Raw genomic sequence first — 19,227 nt, 5'->3', positions numbered from 1 at the left:
TTTCAGAACCTAGCAGACAGTGACCTGTCTGCCTTCGATCCTCTTTGCCACATCTGCTCTTGCGAAAGTCATCAGATTGTTGGATGGTTACTCAGGGAGGTCTGGCTGCCACTGAAGCCAACCGCAGCAGAGGGGTCGCTTTACCTTTGGCCTTCGCTCACCATCTCAGTCTTCCCAAGAGAGGCAAAAGGGCATTTCTGTCCCCATGCATTCTATAGACACATATTCACGTGGAGTCAACAACCCGACCTCTCTTGGTGTGACGAATCAACTTCCGGGGCACTAGTGGTCCAGGGAGGACTATCGCTTTCTAGACCATCAATCAGTCCCACACCTCTAGTACACCGGAAGGGGTCCGAACAGTGGACGGAACGTCAGGCTGGTTAGTTGCAAAAGAGCGAAAAAACAATTGTGACCCACTGATAAAAGGGACTGTCCAGTCAAGGTTGTATACAAATATCTACTTTAGTATTAATACAACAGACAGTTCTAACACACTACAAAATACAACCCACCCTATAAAGGAAAACAGGGGACAGACAGTTTCACAAAGGAGAGGGATGCACTCTGGATACTGACAGGAGTGCAGTCGGTAAAGCAATCAGTCTGAACTGTTCAAGGTTATTTGGTTGCAGCAGCAAGGGAGCAAGAGGTCGTAAATGTCACTAAGGGCCTTCGGAGAAGGACCAGGGGGACAGAACCACAATGTAACTGGTGTTTGAGATGATCTTGGTACTCGACAGCATCGAGTGGCTTCCAGCATGCTTTGTAGCTCCGGCGACAGAGTTCAAGAGGGACGACAGATGCAGATATCAGTTGGCAGGCAGTTTGGTAAGCGAGGCTGGGCGGACGGCTGCAGGCTGCCCTACCCGGCGGCTCGGGGTGAAGAATCGTTGTCTGTGTGCTGGTTGGTGGATCTGGAACGCTGGTCGAGGGTTCTCAGACGGCTTTAGTGACTGCAGCGTGAGAACAGCCACAGTGGTGCAGCCGGTCGCAGTTTGAGAGCTCGACTGCTTCGAAAAAGTCCTTAAAAGATGGACGCTGGTTGATGCTTGTTGTGGCACTCCTCCGAGCTTCTTCTCAATGCTTGGGTCGACGTTTAAGGCGGCCGACCCAAAGCTGAGAAGAGTGTTTGCCGGCAACGGCCTTGTCCTTTGTTCAGAGACTCTCTGGCACTTCCCACCTAGGAAGCTTGCTGGCTTAACCTAGCAGGGCACGCTGTGTGCTGGCTGGGTACCGGTTCTGGTGCTGCTTGATGGATCCTCTGAGTCGGGTATCTCCCTCTGTTCCCTGGGAGATGTTTTGGGAGGTATTTTGCTTCCCTCTTGGAAATCCTGGACTTCCTTCACTGGCGGAAGCCGTGAGGCAGACTGTACCATCACCGAGGGTCCGAATGAGTCCTTCTTCGTACTCCTTTTGAAGTCGTCGGATGATCTGCTTAGTGAGGGGCTCAGCCCTCTTTTACAGCCAAATGGGCCCCAGTGATTGGAGCATGCTAAGCCTACCTTAAAGACCCAATCCTGGGTCTTTAAGGTAGGTCATGACCAGAGTGCTTTGCAACAGGAAAGGTAAGGGGTGACAACATGTACTACTAAGCCGCACCCATCTTCCTGTCTCCTGTGGATCAAAGTGGCTCTCTGGTTAATTGAGCTCGAGAACAGACTGTCTGCATCAAATCACATATATCTTCCCTCTGAAAGGGGGTGGCCCTGCAGCGGTTGCCTACTGTAAACAGTTGTTCCACACATGACATTCAAGGGCCTTCATACAGAGGGGTGGGAGCTAGCTTCAAGCTGACACATTGCATATGAAAAAGGTGTTGGGGTTTCCTGCCCTGTGTTAGTTCTGTGAACAGGCCTCTTGGCAGGCCTGCTTCACTTAACTCTCATCAGTATGCGCTGCCATCAGAGAGAACCTAACAATAGGCAGGGCATATCGATGGAGCCTTTGCTATTTTAAGTAGGCTGACCAGGGCCGGAGGAAGGCGTTGCCTTCCCCCTTCAGAGATGCTTTGATGTACCCATGGCTGTCACATTGCAGCTAAATGTGACAGGAGGACCGCACCGGTAGACTGTGTCCCCCAGAGTGCACTTGACTATGTGTTTGTTGTGCAGTGTCCATTGGGAAATGTGTGCGGAATAGCCCCACACATTTCCAGGAGGTTTACCTACCAACATTCCATTTCTTTTTTAAAAGTATCAAACCAGCCCAGGCGGAGCGCACACTCCCCGTGCGGATGGTCTAATTCCTCACTCTTGGTCAGGTTCTTCAATTCCTACCAGTCAAGTGGTCTCTTCTGTCTGTGTCTGCACTTCATTTGCACAGCAAACAGGCATGTCTTTCCCATGGCAACAGTGTCTTCTCCAAGCTGCACACACAGACAGCCGTTTCTCAGGCTAAATGTTCTCTTCTGACCTCAGTGGCAGAGCCACACTAAGCAGATGGCTCTGCAAAGGCCCAGGGGCTACAGCAAAAAGCCTGAACAGGGCAAGGCCGCTTCATTTTTGGCAGTGGAGTGGAAGTAGAATTGCAGGGTCCGCCCTATGAGACAGGGTACAAGACGTGAATTACATAGGACCTTTTCACTTTTCCCAGAGTCCCCTGCAAAATCGGGTCTATTTTCAAGGACAAGTGCAATTATCACAAACAGGTAGGTATGTGATGGCATGGAAATGTATCGAAATTGTAATGGTTTGGTCAACAGTTGGAACGCTCAGAGACAAATTGATTCACTTCTTGTCAATGTCCTGGCTGCACTGCAGAAACAGCTGGTCGTCCTGGTGGAGCATCACTTCACCTGTCCCCAAAGGAGCCCATTTCTCGATGCTGTCCTCGCTCCTGTGCAATCCTCCAATGGCTCTTTGCATTCTCAAGCCTCTCCCATGTTGCCTTGGCAGCGGCCTGCCCAATAATCTCTCAGGAGGGCGGGGTCACTTGCCAACAGGCCACCGATCATGCTAAGGGAAAGAGCGCACAGGTAGCAGCCTGCTCATTTGCATGTTTACTCCCAGAATCCTATGCATACCTTGCTACTATATTTGCTGTCAGTTTGGTGAGCGCAAGATGATACAGGTGTTCACCTCAACAAATCTCGGCACTGGAATCCAGGCGGTTTTATGAGTTTGACAAAGGATGCTCAGGATGGAGCTTGCTGGGATCAGTGCAAGTTAAATGGGAATCCATTCCCGGGGCGCACGGGCCTCTGGGTCAGGTGCTTTAGCTTTGCGCAGTGGCAGTATCGTAGCTCATGAGGTTTAACCGAGGCACGATTATTGCTTATTGAAAACTTTACCCAATACCCCGCCATGACAGCTTGAAATATAGCTGGAATTGGTAATTTTTGACAGTCTCTACGGAGGCTGAACCGATTTGTTTGAAAAGGAGACAATGACGCTTTTACTCCACTGGAGAAGACCTAGCAAGAGGGGTGTGTTTTTCGGAACCCATCCCTTCTATTCTTTGTTCTCTCGTGGCCTACCCTCAACAAAGGGGTTTACTTCCAGAAGCTAGCGCATTCGTAAACTCCAAGCGGCGCAGCGAAGTCTATGGAACCGTGACCATGCAGCAGGTGCATTAAGCGCCTCAGTTGTCTCGCTGCCTTCCTGATCTCACGACATGAAAACCATGAGCTTTCAGAACCTAGCAGACAGTGACCTGTCTGCCTTCGATCCTCTTTGCCACATCTGCTCTTGCGAAAGTCATCAGATTGTTGGATGGTTACTCAGGGAGGTCTGGCTGCCACTGAAGCCAACCGCAGCAGAGGGGTCGCTTTACCTTTGGCCTTCGCTCACCATCTCAGTCTTCCCAAGAGAGGCAAAAGGGCATTTCTGTCCCCATGCATTCTATAGACACATATTCACGTGGAGTCAACAACCCGACCTCTCTTGGTGTGACGAATCAACTTCCGGGGCACTAGTGGTCCAGGGAGGAATATCGCTTTCTAGACCATCAATCAGTCCCACACCTCTAGTACACCGGAAGGGGTCCGAACAGTGGACGGAACGTCAGGCTGGTTAGTTGCAACAGAGCGAAAAAACAATTGTGACCCACTGATAAAAGGGACTGTCCAGTCAAGGTTGTATACAAATATCTACTTTAGTATTAATACAACAGACAGTTCTAACACACTACAAAATACAACCCACCCTATAAAGGAAAACAGGGGACAGACAGTTTCACAAAGGAGAGGGATGCACTCTGGATACTGACAGGAGTGCAGTCGGTAAAGCAATCAGTCTGAACTGTTCAAGGTTATTTGATTGCAGCAGCAAGGGAGCAAGAGGTCGTAAATGTCACTAAGGGCCTTCGGAGAAGGACCAGAGGGACAGAACCACAATGTAACTGGTGTTTGAGATGATCTTGGTACTCGACAGCATCGAGTGGCTTCCAGCATGCTTTGTAGCTCCGGCGACAGAGTTCAAGAGGGACGACAGATGCGGATATCAGTTGGCAGGCAGTTTGGTAAGCGAGGCTGGGCGGACGGCTGCAGGCTGCCCTACCCGGCGGCTCGGGGTGAAGAATCGTTGTCTGTGTGCTGGTTGGTGGATCTGGAACGCTGGTCGAGGGTTCTCAGACGGCTTTAGTGACTGCAGCGTGAGAACAGCCACAGTGGTGCAGCCGGTCGCAGTTTGAGAGCTCGACTGCTTCGAAAAAGTCCTTAAAAGATGGACGCTGGTTGATGCTTGTTGTGGCACTCCTCGGAGCTTCTTCTCAATGCTTGGGTCGACGTTTAAGGCGGCCGACCCAATGCTGAGAAGAGTGTTTGCCGGCAACGGCCTTGTCCTTTGTTCAGAGACTCTCTGGCACTTCCCACCTAGGAAGCTTGCTGGCTTAACCTAGCAGGGCACGCTGTGTGCTGGCTGGGTACCGGTTCTGGTGCTGCTTGATGGATCCTCTGAGTCGGGTATCTCCCTCTGTTCCCTGGGAGATGATTTGGGAGGTATTTTGCTTCCCTCTTGGAAATCCTGGACTTCCTTCACTGGCGGAAGCCGTGAGGCAGACTGTACCATCACCGAGGGTCCGAATGAGTCCTTCTTTGTACTCCTTTTGAAGTCGTCGGATGATCTGCTTAGTGAGGGGCTCAGCCCTCTTTTAAAGCCAAATGGGCCCCAGTGATTGGAGCATGCTAAGCCTACCTTAAAGACCCAATCCTGGGTCCCCACCACCAATCTTCTGTCATGCGTAAGGTCATGACCAGAGTGCTTTGCAACAGGAAAGGTAAGGGGTGACAACATGTACTACTAAGCCGCACCCATCTTCCTGTTTCCTGTGGATCAAAGTGGCTCTCTGGTTAATTGAGCTCGAGAACAGACTGTCTGCATCAAATCACATATATCTTCCCTCTGAAAGGGGGTGGCCCTGCAGCGGTTGCCTACTGTAAACAGTTGTTCCACACATGACATTCAATGGCCTTCATACAGAGGGGTGGGAGCTAGCTTCAAGCTGACACATTGCATATGAAAAAGGTGTTGGGGTTTCCTGCCCTGTGTTAGTTCTGTGAACAGGCCTCTTCGCAGGCCTGCTTCACTTAACTCTCATCAGTATGCGCTGCCATCAGAGAGAACCTAACAATAGGCAGGGCATATCGATGGAGCCTTTGCTATTTTAAGTAGGCTGACCAGGGCCGGAGGAAGGCGTTGCCTTCCCCCTTCAGAGATGCTTTGATGTACCCATGGCTGTCACATTGCAGCTAAATGTGACAGGAGGACCGCACCGGTAGACTGTGTCCCCCAGAGTGCACTTGACTATGTGTTTGTTGTGCAGTGTCCATTGGGAAATGTGTGCGGAATAGCCCCACACATTTCCAGGAGGTTTACCTACCAACATTCCATTTCTTTTTTAAAAGTATCAAACCAGCCCAGGCGGAGCGCACACTCCCCGTGCGGATGGTCTAATTCCTCACTCTTGGTCAGGTTCTTCAATTCCTACCAGTCAAGTGGTCTCTTCTGTCTGTGTCTGCACTTCATTTGCACAGCAAACAGGCATGTCTTTCCCATGGCAACAATGTCTTCTCCAAGCTGCACACACAGACAGCCGTTTCTCAGGCTAAATGTTCTCTTCTGACCTCAGTGGCAGAGCCACACTAAGCAGATGGCTCTGCAAAGGCCCAGGGGCTACAGCAAAAAGCCTGAACAGGGCAAGGCCGCTTCATTTTTGGCAGTGGAGTGGAAGTAGAATTGCAGGGTCCGCCCTATGAGACAGGGTACAAGACGTGAATTACATAGGACCTTTTCACTTTTCCCAGAGTCCCCTGCAAAATCGGGTCTATTTTCAAGGACAAGTGCAATTATCACAAACAGGTAGGTATGTGATGGCATGGAAATGTATCGAAATTGTAATGGTTTGGTCAACAGTTGGAACGCTCAGAGACAAATTGATTCACTTCTTGTCAATGTCCTGGCTGCACTGCAGAAACAGCTGGTCGTCCTGGTGGAGCATCACTTCACCTGTCCCCAAAGGAGCCCATTTCTCGATGCTGTCCTCGCTCCTGTGCAATCCTCCAATGGCTCTTTGCATTCTCAAGCCTCTCCCATGTTGCCTTAGCAGCGGCCTGCCCAATAATCTCTCAGGAGGGCGGGGTCACTTGCCAACAGGCCACCGATCATGCTAAGGGAAAGAGCGCACAGGTAGCAGCCTGCTCATTTGCATGTTTACTCCCAGAATCCTATGCATACCTTGCTACTATATTTGCTGTCAGTTTGGTGAGCGCAAGATGATACAGGTGTTCACCTCAACAAATCTCGGCACTGGAATCCAGGCGGTTTTATGAGTTTGACAAAGGATGCTCAGGATGGAGCTTGCTGGGATCAGTGCAAGTTAAATGGGAATCCATTCCCGGGCGCACGGGCCTCTGGGTCAGGTGCTTTAGCTTTGCGCAGTGGCAGTATCGTAGCTCATGAGGTTTAACCGAGGCGCGATTATTGCTTATTGAAAACTTTACCCAATACCCCGCCATGACAGCTTGAAATATAGCTGGAATTGGTAATTTTTGACAGTCTCTACGGAGGCTGAACCGATTTGTTTGAAAAGGAGACAATGACGCTTTTACTCCACTGGAGAAGACCTAGCAAGAGGGGTGTGTTTTTCGGAACCCATCCCTTCTATTCTTTGTTCTCTCGTGGCCTACCCTCAACAAAGGGGTTTACTTCCAGAAGCTAGCGCATTCGTAAACTCCAAGCGGCGCAGCGAAGTCTATGGAACCGTGACCATGCAGCAGGTGCATTAAGCGCCTCAGTTGTCTCGCTGCCTTCCTGATCTCACGACATGAAAACCATGAGCTTTCAGAACCTAGCAGACAGTGACCTGTCTGCCTTCGATCCTCTTTGCCACATCTGCTCTTGCGAAAGTCATCAGATTGTTGGATGGTTACTCAGGGAGGTCTGGCTGCCACTGAAGCCAAACGCAGCAGAGGGGTCGCTTTACCTTTGGCCTTCGCTCACCATCTCAGTCTTCCCAAGAGAGGCAAAAGGGCATTTCTGTCCCCATGCATTCTATAGACCCATATTCACGTGGAGTCAACAACCCGACCTCTCTTGGTGTGACGAATCAACTTCCGGGGCACTAGTGGTCCAGGGAGGAATATCGCTTTCTAGACCATCAATCAGTCCCACACCTCTAGTACACCGGAAGGGGTCCGAACAGTGGACGGAACGTCAGGCTGGTTAGTTGCAACAGAGCGAAAAAACAATTGTGACCCACTGATAAAAGGGACTGTCCAGTCAAGGTTGTATACAAATATCTACTTTAGTATTAATACAACAGACAGTTCTAACACACTACAAAATACAACCCACCCTATAAAGGAAAACAGGGGACAGACAGTTTCACAAAGGAGAGGGATGCACTCTGGATACTGACAGGAGTGCAGTCGGTAAAGCAACCAGTCTGAACTGTTCAAGGTTATTTGGTTGCAGCAGCAAGGGAGCAAGAGGTCGTAAATGTCACTAAGGGCCTTCGGAGAAGGACCAGGGGGACAGAACCACAATGTAACTGGTGTTTGAGATGATCTTGGTACTCGACAGCATCGAGTGGCTTCCAGCATGCTTTGTAGCTCCGGCGACAGAGTTCAAGAGGGACGACAGATGCGGATATCAGTTGGCAGGCAGTTTGGTAAGCGAGGCTGGGCGGACGGCTGCAGGCTGCCCTACCCGGCGGCTCGGGGTGAAGAATCGTTGTCTGTGTGCTGGTTGGTGGATCTGGAACGCTGGTCGATGGTTCTCAGACGGCTTTAGTGACTGCAGCGTGAGAACAGCCACAGTGGTGCAGCCGGTCGCAGTTTGAGAGCTCGACTGCTTCGAAAAAGTCCTTAAAAGATGGACGCTGGTTGATGCTTGTTGTGGCACTCCTCCGAGCTTCTTCTCAATGCTTGGGTCGACGTTTAAGGCGGCCGACCCAAAGCTGAGAAGAGTGTTTGCCGGCAACGGCCTTGTCCTTTGTTCAGAGACTCTCTGGCACTTCCCACCTAGGAAGCTTGCTGGCTTAACCTAGCAGGGCACGCTGTGTGCTGGCTGGGTACCGGTTCTGGTGCTGCTTGATGGATCCTCTGAGTCGGGTATCTCCCTCTGTTCCCTGGGAGATGATTTGGGAGGTATTTTGCTTCCCTCTTGGAAATCCTGGACTTCCTTCACTGGCGGAAGCCGTGAGGCAGACTGTACCATCACCGAGGGTCCGAATGAGTCCTTCTTTGTACTCCTTTTGAAGTCGTCGGATGATCTGCTTAGTGAGGGGCTCAGCCCTCTTTTAAAGCCAAATGGGCCCCAGTGATTGGAGCATGCTAAGCCTACCTTAAAGACCCAATCCTGGGTCCCCACCACCAATCTTCTGTCATGCGTAAGGTCATGACCAGAGTGCTTTGCAACAGGAAAGATAAGGGGTGACAACATGTACTACTAAGCCGCACCCATCTTCCTGTTTCCTGTGGATCAAAGTGGCTCTCTGGTTAATTGAGCTCGAGAACAGACTGTCTGCATCAAATCACATATATCTTCCCTCTGAAAGGGGGTGGCCCTGCAGCGGTTGCCTACTGTAAACAGTTGTTCCACACATGACATTCAATGGCCTTCATACAGAGGGGTGGGAGCTAGCTTCAAGCTGACACATTGCATATGAAAAAGGTGTTGGGTTTCCTGCCCTGTGTTAGTTCTGTGAACAGGCCTCTTCGCAGGCCTGCTTCACTTAACTCTCATCAGTATGCGCTGCCATCAGAGAGAACCTAACAATAGGCAGGGCATATCGATGGAGCCTTTGCTATTTTAAGTAGGCTGACCAGGGCCGGAGGAAGGCGTTGCCTTCCCCCTTCAGAGATGCTTTGATGTACCCATGGCTGTCACATTGCAGCTAAATGTGACAGGAGGACCGCACCGGTAGACTGTGTCCCCCAGAGTGCACTTGACTATGTGTTTGTTGTGCAGTGTCCATTGGGAAATGTGTGCGGAATAGCCCCACACATTTCCAGGAGGTTTACCTACCAACATTCCATTTCTTTTTTAAAAGTATCAAACCAGCCCAGGCGGAGCGCACACTCCCCGTGCGGATGGTCTAATTCCTCACTCTTGGTCAGGTTCTTCAATTCCTACCAGTCAAGTGGTCTCTTCTGTCTGTGTCTGCACTTCATTTGCACAGCAAACAGGCATGTCTTTCCCATGGCAACAATGTCTTCTCCAAGCTGCACACACAGACAGCCGTTTCTCAGGCTAAATGTTCTCTTCTGACCTCAGTGGCAGAGCCACACTAAGCAGATGGCTCTGCAAAGGCCCAGGGGCTACAGCAAAAAGCCTGAACAGGGCAAGGCCGCTTCATTTTTGGCAGTGGAGTGGAAGTAGAATTGCAGGGTCCGCCCTATGAGACAGGGTACAAGACGTGAATTACATAGGACCTTTTCACTTTTCCCAGAGTCCCCTGCAAAATCGGGTCTATTTTCAAGGACAAGTGCAATTATCACAAACAGGTAGGTATGTGATGGCATGGAAATGTATCGAAATTGTAATGGTTTGGTCAACAGTTGGAACGCTCAGAGACAAATTGATTCACTTCTTGTCAATGTCCTGGCTGCACTGCAGAAACAGCTGGTCGTCCTGGTGGAGCATCACTTCACCTGTCCCCAAAGGAGCCCATTTCTCGATGCTGTCCTCGCTCCTGTGCAATCCTCCAATGGCTCTTTGCATTCTCAAGCCTCTCCCATGTTGCCTTAGCAGCGGCCTGCCCAATAATCTCTCAGGAGGGCGGGGTCACTTGCCAACAGGCCACCGATCATGCTAAGGGAAAGAGCGCACAGGTAGCAGCCTGCTCATTTGCATGTTTACTCCCAGAATCCTATGCATACCTTGCTACTATATTTGCTGTCAGTTTGGTGAGCGCAAGATGATACAGGTGTTCACCTCAACAAATCTCGGCACTGGAATCCAGGCGGTTTTATGAGTTTGACAAAGGATGCTCAGGATGGAGCTTGCTGGGATCAGTGCAAGTTAAATGGGAATCCATTCCCGGGCGCACGGGCCTCTGGGTCAGGTGCTTTAGCTTTGCGCAGTGGCAGTATCGTAGCTCATGAGGTTTAACCGAGGCGCGATTATTGCTTATTGAAAACTTTACCCAATACCCCGCCATGACAGCTTGAAATATAGCTGGAATTGGTAATTTTTGACAGTCTCTACGGAGGCTGAACCGATTTGTTTGAAAAGGAGACAATGACGCTTTTACTCCACTGGAGAAGACCTAGCAAGAGGGGTGTGTTTTTCGGAACCCATCCCTTCTATTCTTTGTTCTCTCGTGGCCTACCCTCAACAAAGGAGTTTACTTCCAGAAGCTAGCGCATTCGTAAACTCCAAGCGGCGCAGCGAAGTCTATGGAACCGTGACCATGCAGCAGGTGCATTAAGCGCCTCAGTTGTCTCGCTGCCTTCCTGATCTCACGACATGAAAACCATGAGCTTTCAGAACCTAGCAGACAGTGACCTGTCTGCCTTCGATCCTCTTTGCCACATCTGCTCTTGCGAAAGTCATCAGATTGTTGGATGGTTACTCAGGGAGGTCTGGCTGCCACTGAAGCCAACCGCAGCAGAGGGGTCGCTTTACCTTTGGCCTTCGCTCACCATCTCAGTCTTCCCAAGAGAGGCAAAAGGGCATTTCTGTCCCCATGCATTCTATAGACCCATATTCACGTGGAGTCAACAACCCGACCTCTCTTGGTGTGACGAATCAACTTCCGGGGCACTAGTGGTCCAGGGAGGAATATCGCTTTCTAGACCATCAATCAGTCCCACACCTCTAGTACACCGGAAGGGGTCCGAACAGTGGACGGAACGTCAGGCTGGTTAGTTGCAACAGAGCGAAAAAACAATTGTGACCCACTGATAAAAGGGACTGTCCAGTCAAGGTTGTATACAAATATCTACTTTAGTATTAATACAACAGACAGTTCTAACACACTACAAAATACAACCCACCCTATAAAGGAAAACAGGGGACAGACAGTTTCACAAAGGAGAGGGATGCACTCTGGATACTGACAGGAGTGCAGTCGGTAAAGCAACCAGTCTGAACTGTTCAAGGTTATTTGGTTGCAGCAGCAAGGGAGCAAGAGGTCGTAAATGTCACTAAGGGCCTTCGGAGAAGGACCAGGGGGACAGAACCACAATGTAACTGGTGTTTGAGATGATCTTGGTACTCGACAGCATCGAGTGGCTTCCAGCATGCTTTGTAGCTCCGGCGACAGAGTTCAAGAGGGACGACAGATGCGGATATCAGTTGGCAGGCAGTTTGGTAAGCGAGGCTGGGCGGACGGCTGCAGGCTGCCCTACCCGGCGGCTCGGGGTGAAGAATCGTTGTCTGTGTGCTGGTTGGTGGATCTGGAACGCTGGTCGATGGTTCTCAGACGGCTTTAGTGACTGCAGCGTGAGAACAGCCACAGTGGTGCAGCCGGTCGCAGTTTGAGAGCTCGACTGCTTCGAAAAAGTCCTTAAAAGATGGACGCTGGTTGATGCTTGTTGTGGCACTCCTCCGAGCTTCTTCTCAATGCTTGGGTCGACGTTTAAGGCGGCCGACCCAAAGCTGAGAAGAGTGTTTGCCGGCAACGGCCTTGTCCTTTGTTCAGAGACTCTCTGGCACTTCCCACCTAGGAAGCTTGCTGGCTTAACCTAGCAGGGCACGCTGTGTGCTGGCTGGGTACCGGTTCTGGTGCTGCTTGATGGATCCTCTGAGTCGGGTATCTCACTCTGTTCCCTGGGAGATGTTTTGGGAGGTATTTTGCTTCCCTCTTGGAAATCCTGGACTTCCTTCACTGGCGGAAGCCGTGAGGCAGACTGTACCATCACCGAGGGTCCGAATGAGTCCTTCTTCGTACTCCTTTTGAAGTCGTCGGATGATCTGCTTAGTGAGGGGCTCAGCCCTCTTTTAAAGCCAAATGGGCCCCAGTGATTGGAGCATGCTAAGCCTACCTTAAAGACCCAATCCTGGGTCCCCACCACCAATCTTCTGTCATGCGTTAGGTCATGACCAGAGTGCTTTGCAACAGGAAAGGTAAGGGGTGACAACATGTACTACTAAGCCGCACCCATCTTCCTGTCTCCTGTGGATCAAAGTGGCTCTCTGGTTAATTGAGCTCGAGAACAGACTGTCTGCATCAAATCACATATATCTTCCCTCTGAAAGGGGGTGGCCCTGCAGCGGTTGCCTACTGTAAACAGTTGTTCCACACATGACATTCAATGGCCTTCATACAGAGGGGTGGGAGCTAGCTTCAAGCTGACACATTGCATATGAAAAAGGTGTTGGGGTTTCCTGCCCTGTGTTAGTTCTGTGAACAGGCCTCTTGGCAGGCCTGCTTCACTTAACTCTCATCAGTATGCGCTGCCATCAGAGAGAACCTAACAATAGGCAGGGCATATCGATGGAGCCTTTGCTATTTTAAGTAGGCTGACCAGGGCCGGAGGAAGGCATTGCCTTCCCCCTTCAGAGAGGCTTTGATGTACCCATGGCTGTCACATTGCAGCTAAATGTGACAGGAGGACCGCACCGGTAGACTGTGTCCCCCAGAGTGCACTTGACTATGTGTTTGTTGTGCAGTGTCCATTGGGAAATGTGTGCGGAATAGCCCCACACATTTCCAGGAGGTTTACCTACCAACATTCCATTTCTTTTTTAAAAGTATCAAACCAGCCCAGGCGGAGCGCACACTCCCCGTGCGGATGGTCTAATTCCTCACTCTTGGTCAGGTTCTTCAATTCCTACCAGTCAAGTGGTCTCTTCTGTCTGTGTCTGCACTTCATTTGCACAGCAAACAGGCATGTCTTTCCCATGGCAACAGTGTCTTCTCCAAGCTGCACACACAGACAGCCGTTTCTCAGGCTAAATGTTCTCTTCTGACCTCAGTGGCAGAGCCACACTAAGCAGATGGCTCTGCAAAGGCCCAGGGGCTACAGCAAAAAGCCTGAACAGGGCAAGGCCGCTTCATTTTTGGCAGTGGAGTGGAAGTAGAATTGCAGGGTCCGCCCTATGAGACAGGGTACAAGACGTGAATTACATAGGACCTTTTCACTTTTCCCAGAGTCCCCTGCAAAATCGGGTCTATTTTCAAGGACAAGTGCAATTATCACAAACAGGTAGGTATGTGATGGCATGGAAATGTATCGAAATTGTAATGGTTTGGTCAACAGTTGGAACGCTCAGAGACAAATTGCTTCACTTCTTATCAATGTCCTGGCTGCACTGCAGAAACAGCTGGTCGTCCTGGTGGAGCATCACTTCACCTGTCCCCAAAGGAGCCCATTTCTCGATGCTGTCCTCGCTCCTGTGCAATCCTCCAATGGCTCTTTGCATTCTCAAGCCTCTCCCATGTTGCCTTGGCAGCGGCCTGCCCAATAATCTCTCAGGAGGGCGGGGTCACTTGCCAACAGGCCACCGATCATGCTAAGGGAAAGAGCGCACAGGTAGCAGCCTGCTCATTTGCATGTTTACTCCCAGAATCCTATGCATACCTTGCTACTATATTTGCTGTCAGTTTGGTGAGTGCAAGATGATACAGGTGTTCACCTCAACAAATCTCGGCACTGGAATCCAGGCGGTTTTATGAGTTTGACAAAGGATGCTCAGGATGGAGCTTGCTGGGATCAGTGCAAGTTAAATGGGAATCCATTCCCGGGGCGCACGGGCCTTTGGGTCAGGTGCTTTAGCTTTGCGCAGTGGCAGTATCGTAGCTCATGAGGTTTAACCGAGGCGCGATTATTGCTTATTGAAAACTTTACCCAATACCCCGCCATGACAGCTTGAAATATAGCTGGAATTGGTAATTTTTGACAGTCTCTACGGAGGCTGAACCGATTTGTTTGAAAAGGAGACAATGACGCTTTTACTCCACTGGAGAAGATCTAGCAAGAGGGGTGTGTTTTTCGGAACCCATCCCTTCTATTCTTTGTTCTCTCGTGGCCTACCCTCAACAAAGGGGTTTACTTCCAGAAGCTAGCGCATTCGTAAACTCCAAGCGGCGCAGCGAAGTCTATGGAACCGTGACCATGCAGCAGGTGCATTAAGCGCCTCAGTTGTCTCGCTGCCTTCCTGATCTCACGACATGAAAACCATGAGCTTTCAGAACCTAGCAGACCTGTCTGCCTTCGATCCTCTTTGCCACATCTGCTCTTGCGAAAGTCATCAGATTGTTGGATGGTTACTCAGGGAGGTCTGGCTGCCACTGAAGCCAACATCAGCAGAGGGGTCGCTTTACCTTTGGCCTTCGCTCACCATCTCAGTCTTCCCAAGAGAGGCAAAAGGGCATTTCTGTCCCCATGCATTCTATAGACACATATTCACGTGGAGTCAACAACCCGACCTCTCTTGGTGTGACGAATCAACTTCCGGGGCACTAGTGGTCCAGGGAGGAATATCGCTTTCTAGACCATCAATCAGTCCCACACCTCTAGTACACCGGAAGGGGTCCGAACAGTGGACGGAACGTCAGGCTGGTTAGTTGCAACAGAGCGAAAAAACAATTGTGACCCACTGATAAAAGGGGCTGTCCAGTCAAGGTTGTATACAAATATCTACTTTAGTATTAATACAACAGACAGTTCTAACACACTACAAAATACAACCCACCCTATAAAGGAAAACAGGGGACAGACAGTTTCACAAAGGAGAGGGATGCACTCTGGATACTGACAGGAGTGCAGTCGGTAAAACAATCAGTCTGAACTGTTCAAGGTTATTTGGTTGCAGCAGCAAGTGAGCAAGAGGTCGTAAATGTCACTAAGGGCCTTCGGAGAAGGACCAGGGGGACAGAACCACAATGTAACTGGTGTTTGAGATGATCTTGGTACTCGACAGCATCGAGTGGCTTCCAGCATGCTTTGTAGCTCCGGCGACAGAGTTCAAGAGGGACGACAGATGCGGATATCAGTTGGCAGGCAGTTTGGTAAGCGAGGCTGGGCGGACGGCTGCAGGCTGCCCTGCCCGGCGGCTCGGGGTGAAGAATCGTTGTCTGTGTGCTGGTTGGTGGATCTGGAACGCTGGTCGAGGGTTCTCAGACGGCTTTAGTGACTGCAGCGTGAGAACAGCCACAGTGGTGCAGCCGGTCGCAGTTTGAGAGCTCGACTGCTTCGAAAAAGTCCTTAAAAGATGGACGCTGGTTGATGCTTGTTGTGGCACTCCTCCGAGCTTCTTCTCAATGCTTGGGTCGACGTTTAAGGCGGCCGACCCAAAGCTGAGAAGAGTGTTTGCCGGCAACGGCCTTGTCCTTTGTTCAGAGACTCTCTGGCACTTCCCACCTAGGAAGCTTGCTGGCTTAACCTAGCAGGGCACGCTGTGTGCTGGCTGGGTACCGGTTCTGGTGCTGCTTGATGGATCCTCTGAGTCGGGTATCTCCCTCTGTTCCCTGGGAGATGTTTTGGGAGGTATTTTGCTTCCCTCTTGGAAATCCTGGACTTCCTTCACTGGCGGAAGCCGTGAGGCAGACTGTACCATCACCGAGGGTCCGAATGAGTCCTTCTTCGTACTCCTTTTGAAGTCGTCGGATGATCTGCTTAGTGAGGGGCTCAGCCCTCTTTTAAAGCCAAATGGGCCCCAGTGATTGGAGCATGCTAAGCCTACCTTAAAGACCCAATCCTGGGTCCCCACCACCAATCTTCTGTCATGCGTAAGGTCATGACCAGAGTGCTTTGCAAAAGGAAAGGTAAGGGGTGACAACATGTACTACTAAGCCGCACCCATCTTCCTGTCTCCTGTGGATCAAAGTGGCTCTCTGGTTAATTGAGCTCGAGAACAGACTGTCTGCATCAAATCACATATATCTTCCCTCTGAAAGGGGGTGGCCCTGCAGCGGTTGCCTACTGTAAACAGTTGTTCCACACATGACATTCAATGGCCTTCATACAGAGGGGTGGGAGCTAGCTTCAAGCTGACACATTGCATATGAAAAAGGTGTTGGGGTTTCCTGCCCTGTGTTAGTTCTGTGAACAGGCCTCTTGGCAGGCCTGCTTCACTTAACTCTCATCAGTATGCGCTGCCATCAGAGAGAACCTAACAATAGGCAGGGCATATCGATGGAGCCTTTGCTATTTTAAGTAGGCTGACCAGGGCCAGAGGAAGGCGTTGCCTTCCCCCTTCAGAGATGCTTTGATGTACCCATGGCTGTCACATTGCAGCTAAATGTGACAGGAGGACCGCACCGGTAGACTGTGTCCCCCAGAGTGCACTTGACTATGTGTTTGTTGTGCAGTGTCCATTGGGAAATGTGTGCGGAATAGCCCCACACATTTCCAGGAGGTTTACCTACCAACATTCCATTTCTTTTTTAAAAGTATCAAACCAGCCCAGGCGGAGCGCACACTCCCCGTGCGGATGGTCTAATTCCTCACTCTTGGTCAGGTTCTTCAATTCCTACCAGTCAAGTGGTCTCTTCTGTCTGTGTCTGCACTTCATTTGCACAGCAAACAGGCATGTCTTTCCCATGGCAACAGTGTCTTCTCCAAGCTGCACACACAGACAGCCGTTTCTCAGGCTAAATGTTCTCTTCTGACCTCAGTGGCAGAGCCACACTAAGCAGATGGCTCTGCACAGGCCCAGGGGCTACAGCAAAAAGCCTGAACAGGGCAAGGCCGCTTCATTTTTGGCAGTGGAGTGGAAGTAGAATTGCAGGGTCCGCCCTATGAGACAGGGTACAAGACGTGAATTACATAGGACCTTTTCACTTTTCCCAGAGTCCCCTGCAAAATCGGGTCTATTTTCAAGGACAAGTGCAATTATCACAAACAGGTAGGTATGTGATGGCATGGAAATGTATCGAAATTGTAATGGTTTGGTCAACAGTTGGAACGCTCAGAGACAAATTGATTCACTTCTTGTCAATGTCCTGGCTGCACTGCAGAAACAGCTGGTCGTCCTGGTGGAGCATCACTTCACCTGTCCCCAAAGGAGCCCATTTCTCGATGCTGTCCTCGCTCCTGTGCAATCCTCCAATGGCTCTTTGCATTCTCAAGCCTCTCCCATGTTGCCTTGGCAGCGGCCTGCCCAATAATCTCTCAGGAGGGCGGGGTCACTTGCCAACAGGCCACTGATCATGCTAAGGGAAAGAGCGCACAGGTAGCAGCCTGCTCATTTGCATGTTTACTCCCAGAATCCTATGCATACCTTGCTACTATATTTGCTGTCAGTTTGGTGAGCGCAAGATGGTACAGGTGTTCACCTCAACAAATCTCGGCACTGGAATCCAGGCGGTTTTATGAGTTTGACAAAGGATGCTCAGGATGGAGCTTGCTGGGATCAGTGCAAGTTAAATGGGAATCCATTCCCGGGGCGCACGGGCCTCTGGGTCAGGTGCTTTAGCTTTGCGCAGTGGCAGTATCGTAGCTCATGAGGTTTAACGAGGCGCGATTATTGCTTATTGAAAACTTTACTCAATACCCCGCCATGACAGCTTGAAATATAGCTGGAATTGGTAATTTTTGACAGTCTCTACGGAGGCTGAACCGGTTTGTTTGAAAAGGAGACAATGACGCTTTTACTCCACTGGAGAAGACCTAGCAAGAGGGGTGTGTTTTTCGGAACCCATCCCTTCTATTCTTTGTTCTCTCGTGGCCTGCCCTCAACAAAGGGGTTTACTTCCAGAAGCTAGCGCATTCGTAAACTCCAAGCGGCGCAGCGAAGTCTATGGAACCGTGACCATGCAGCAGGTGCATTAAGCGCCTCAGTTGTCTCGCTGCCTTCCTGATCTCACGACATGAAAACCATGAGCTTTCAGAACCTAGCAGACAGTGACCTGTCTGCCTTCGATCCTCTTTGCCACATCTGCTCTTGCGAAAGTCATCAGATTGTTGGATGGTTACTCAGGGAGGTCTGGCTGCCACTGAAGCCAACCGCAGCAGAGGGGTCGCTTTACCTTTGGCCTTCGCTCACCATCTCAGTCTTCCCAAGAGAGGCAAAAGGGCATTTCTGTCCCCATGCATTCTATAGACACATATTCACGTGGAGTCAACAACCCGACCTCTCTTGGTGTGACGAATCAACTTCCGGGGCACTAGTGGTCCAGGGAGGAATATCGCTTTCTAGACCATCAATCAGTCCCACACCTCTAGTACACCGGAAGGGGTCCGAACAGTGGACGGAACGTCAGGCTGGTTAGTTGCAACAGAGCGAAAAAACAATTGTGACCCACTGATAAAAGGGACTGTCCAGTCAAGGTTGTATACAAATATCTACTTTAGTATTAATACAACAGACAGTTCTAACACACTACAAAATACAACCCACCCTATAAAGGAAAACAGGGGACAGACAGTTTCACAAAGGAGAGGGATGCACTCTGGATACTGACAGGAGTGCAGTCGGTAAAGCAATCAGTCTGAACTGTTCAAGGTTATTTGGTTGCAGCAGCAAGGGAGCAAGAGGTCGTAAATGTCACTAAGGGCCTTCGGAGAAGGACCAGGGGGACAGAACCACAATGTAACTGGTGTTTGAGATGATCTTGGTACTCGACAGCATCGAGTGGCTTCCAGCATGCTTTGTAGCTCCGGCGACAGAGTTCAAGAGGGACGACAGATGCGGATATCAGTTGGCAGGCAGTTTGGTAAGCGAGGCTGGGCGGACGGCTGCAGGCTGCCCTACCCGGCGGCTCGGGGTGAAGAATCGTTGTCTGTGTGCTGGTTGGTGGATCTGGAACGCTGGTCGAGGGTTCTCAGACGGCTTTAGTGACTGCAGCGTGAGAACAGCCACAGTGGTGCAGCCGGTCGCAGTTTGAGAGCTCGAC

At 50.6% G+C, this 19,227-nt stretch overlaps 5 non-coding genes across 5 annotated transcripts; all 5 read left to right on the top strand.

Annotated features, from left to right (window-relative positions):
- Positions 1 to 3,218: 3,218 nt before the first annotated feature.
- Positions 3,219 to 3,359, top strand: LOC138496284 (U4 spliceosomal RNA). The gene has a single exon (XR_011277810.1). It is a non-coding gene; the product is annotated as a U4 spliceosomal RNA (small nuclear RNA).
- A 3,507-nt stretch (positions 3,360 to 6,866) lies between these two features.
- LOC138496591 (U4 spliceosomal RNA) lies at positions 6,867 to 7,007 on the top strand. Its single transcript, XR_011278089.1, has one exon. It is a non-coding gene; the product is annotated as a U4 spliceosomal RNA (small nuclear RNA).
- A 3,506-nt stretch (positions 7,008 to 10,513) lies between these two features.
- Positions 10,514 to 10,654, top strand: LOC138496590 (U4 spliceosomal RNA). Its single transcript, XR_011278088.1, has one exon. It is a non-coding gene; the product is annotated as a U4 spliceosomal RNA (small nuclear RNA).
- Positions 10,655 to 14,162: 3,508 nt separating this feature from the next.
- On the top strand, positions 14,163 to 14,303 carry LOC138496589 (U4 spliceosomal RNA). The gene has a single exon (XR_011278087.1). It is a non-coding gene; the product is annotated as a U4 spliceosomal RNA (small nuclear RNA).
- A 3,502-nt stretch (positions 14,304 to 17,805) lies between these two features.
- LOC138496805 (U4 spliceosomal RNA) lies at positions 17,806 to 17,945 on the top strand. Its single transcript, XR_011278283.1, has one exon. It is a non-coding gene; the product is annotated as a U4 spliceosomal RNA (small nuclear RNA).
- Positions 17,946 to 19,227: the final 1,282 nt, after the last annotated feature.

The sequence above is a fragment of the Ambystoma mexicanum genome, chromosome 10, assembly GCF_040938575.1.
Source record: "Ambystoma mexicanum isolate Mex_15411 chromosome 10, UKY_AmexF1_1, whole genome shotgun sequence".
NCBI classification, from domain to species: Eukaryota; Metazoa; Chordata; class Amphibia; order Caudata; family Ambystomatidae; genus Ambystoma; species Ambystoma mexicanum.
The sequence above is the reverse complement of the archived record's forward strand: the minus strand, read 5'-3'. Positions and strand labels throughout refer to the sequence as shown.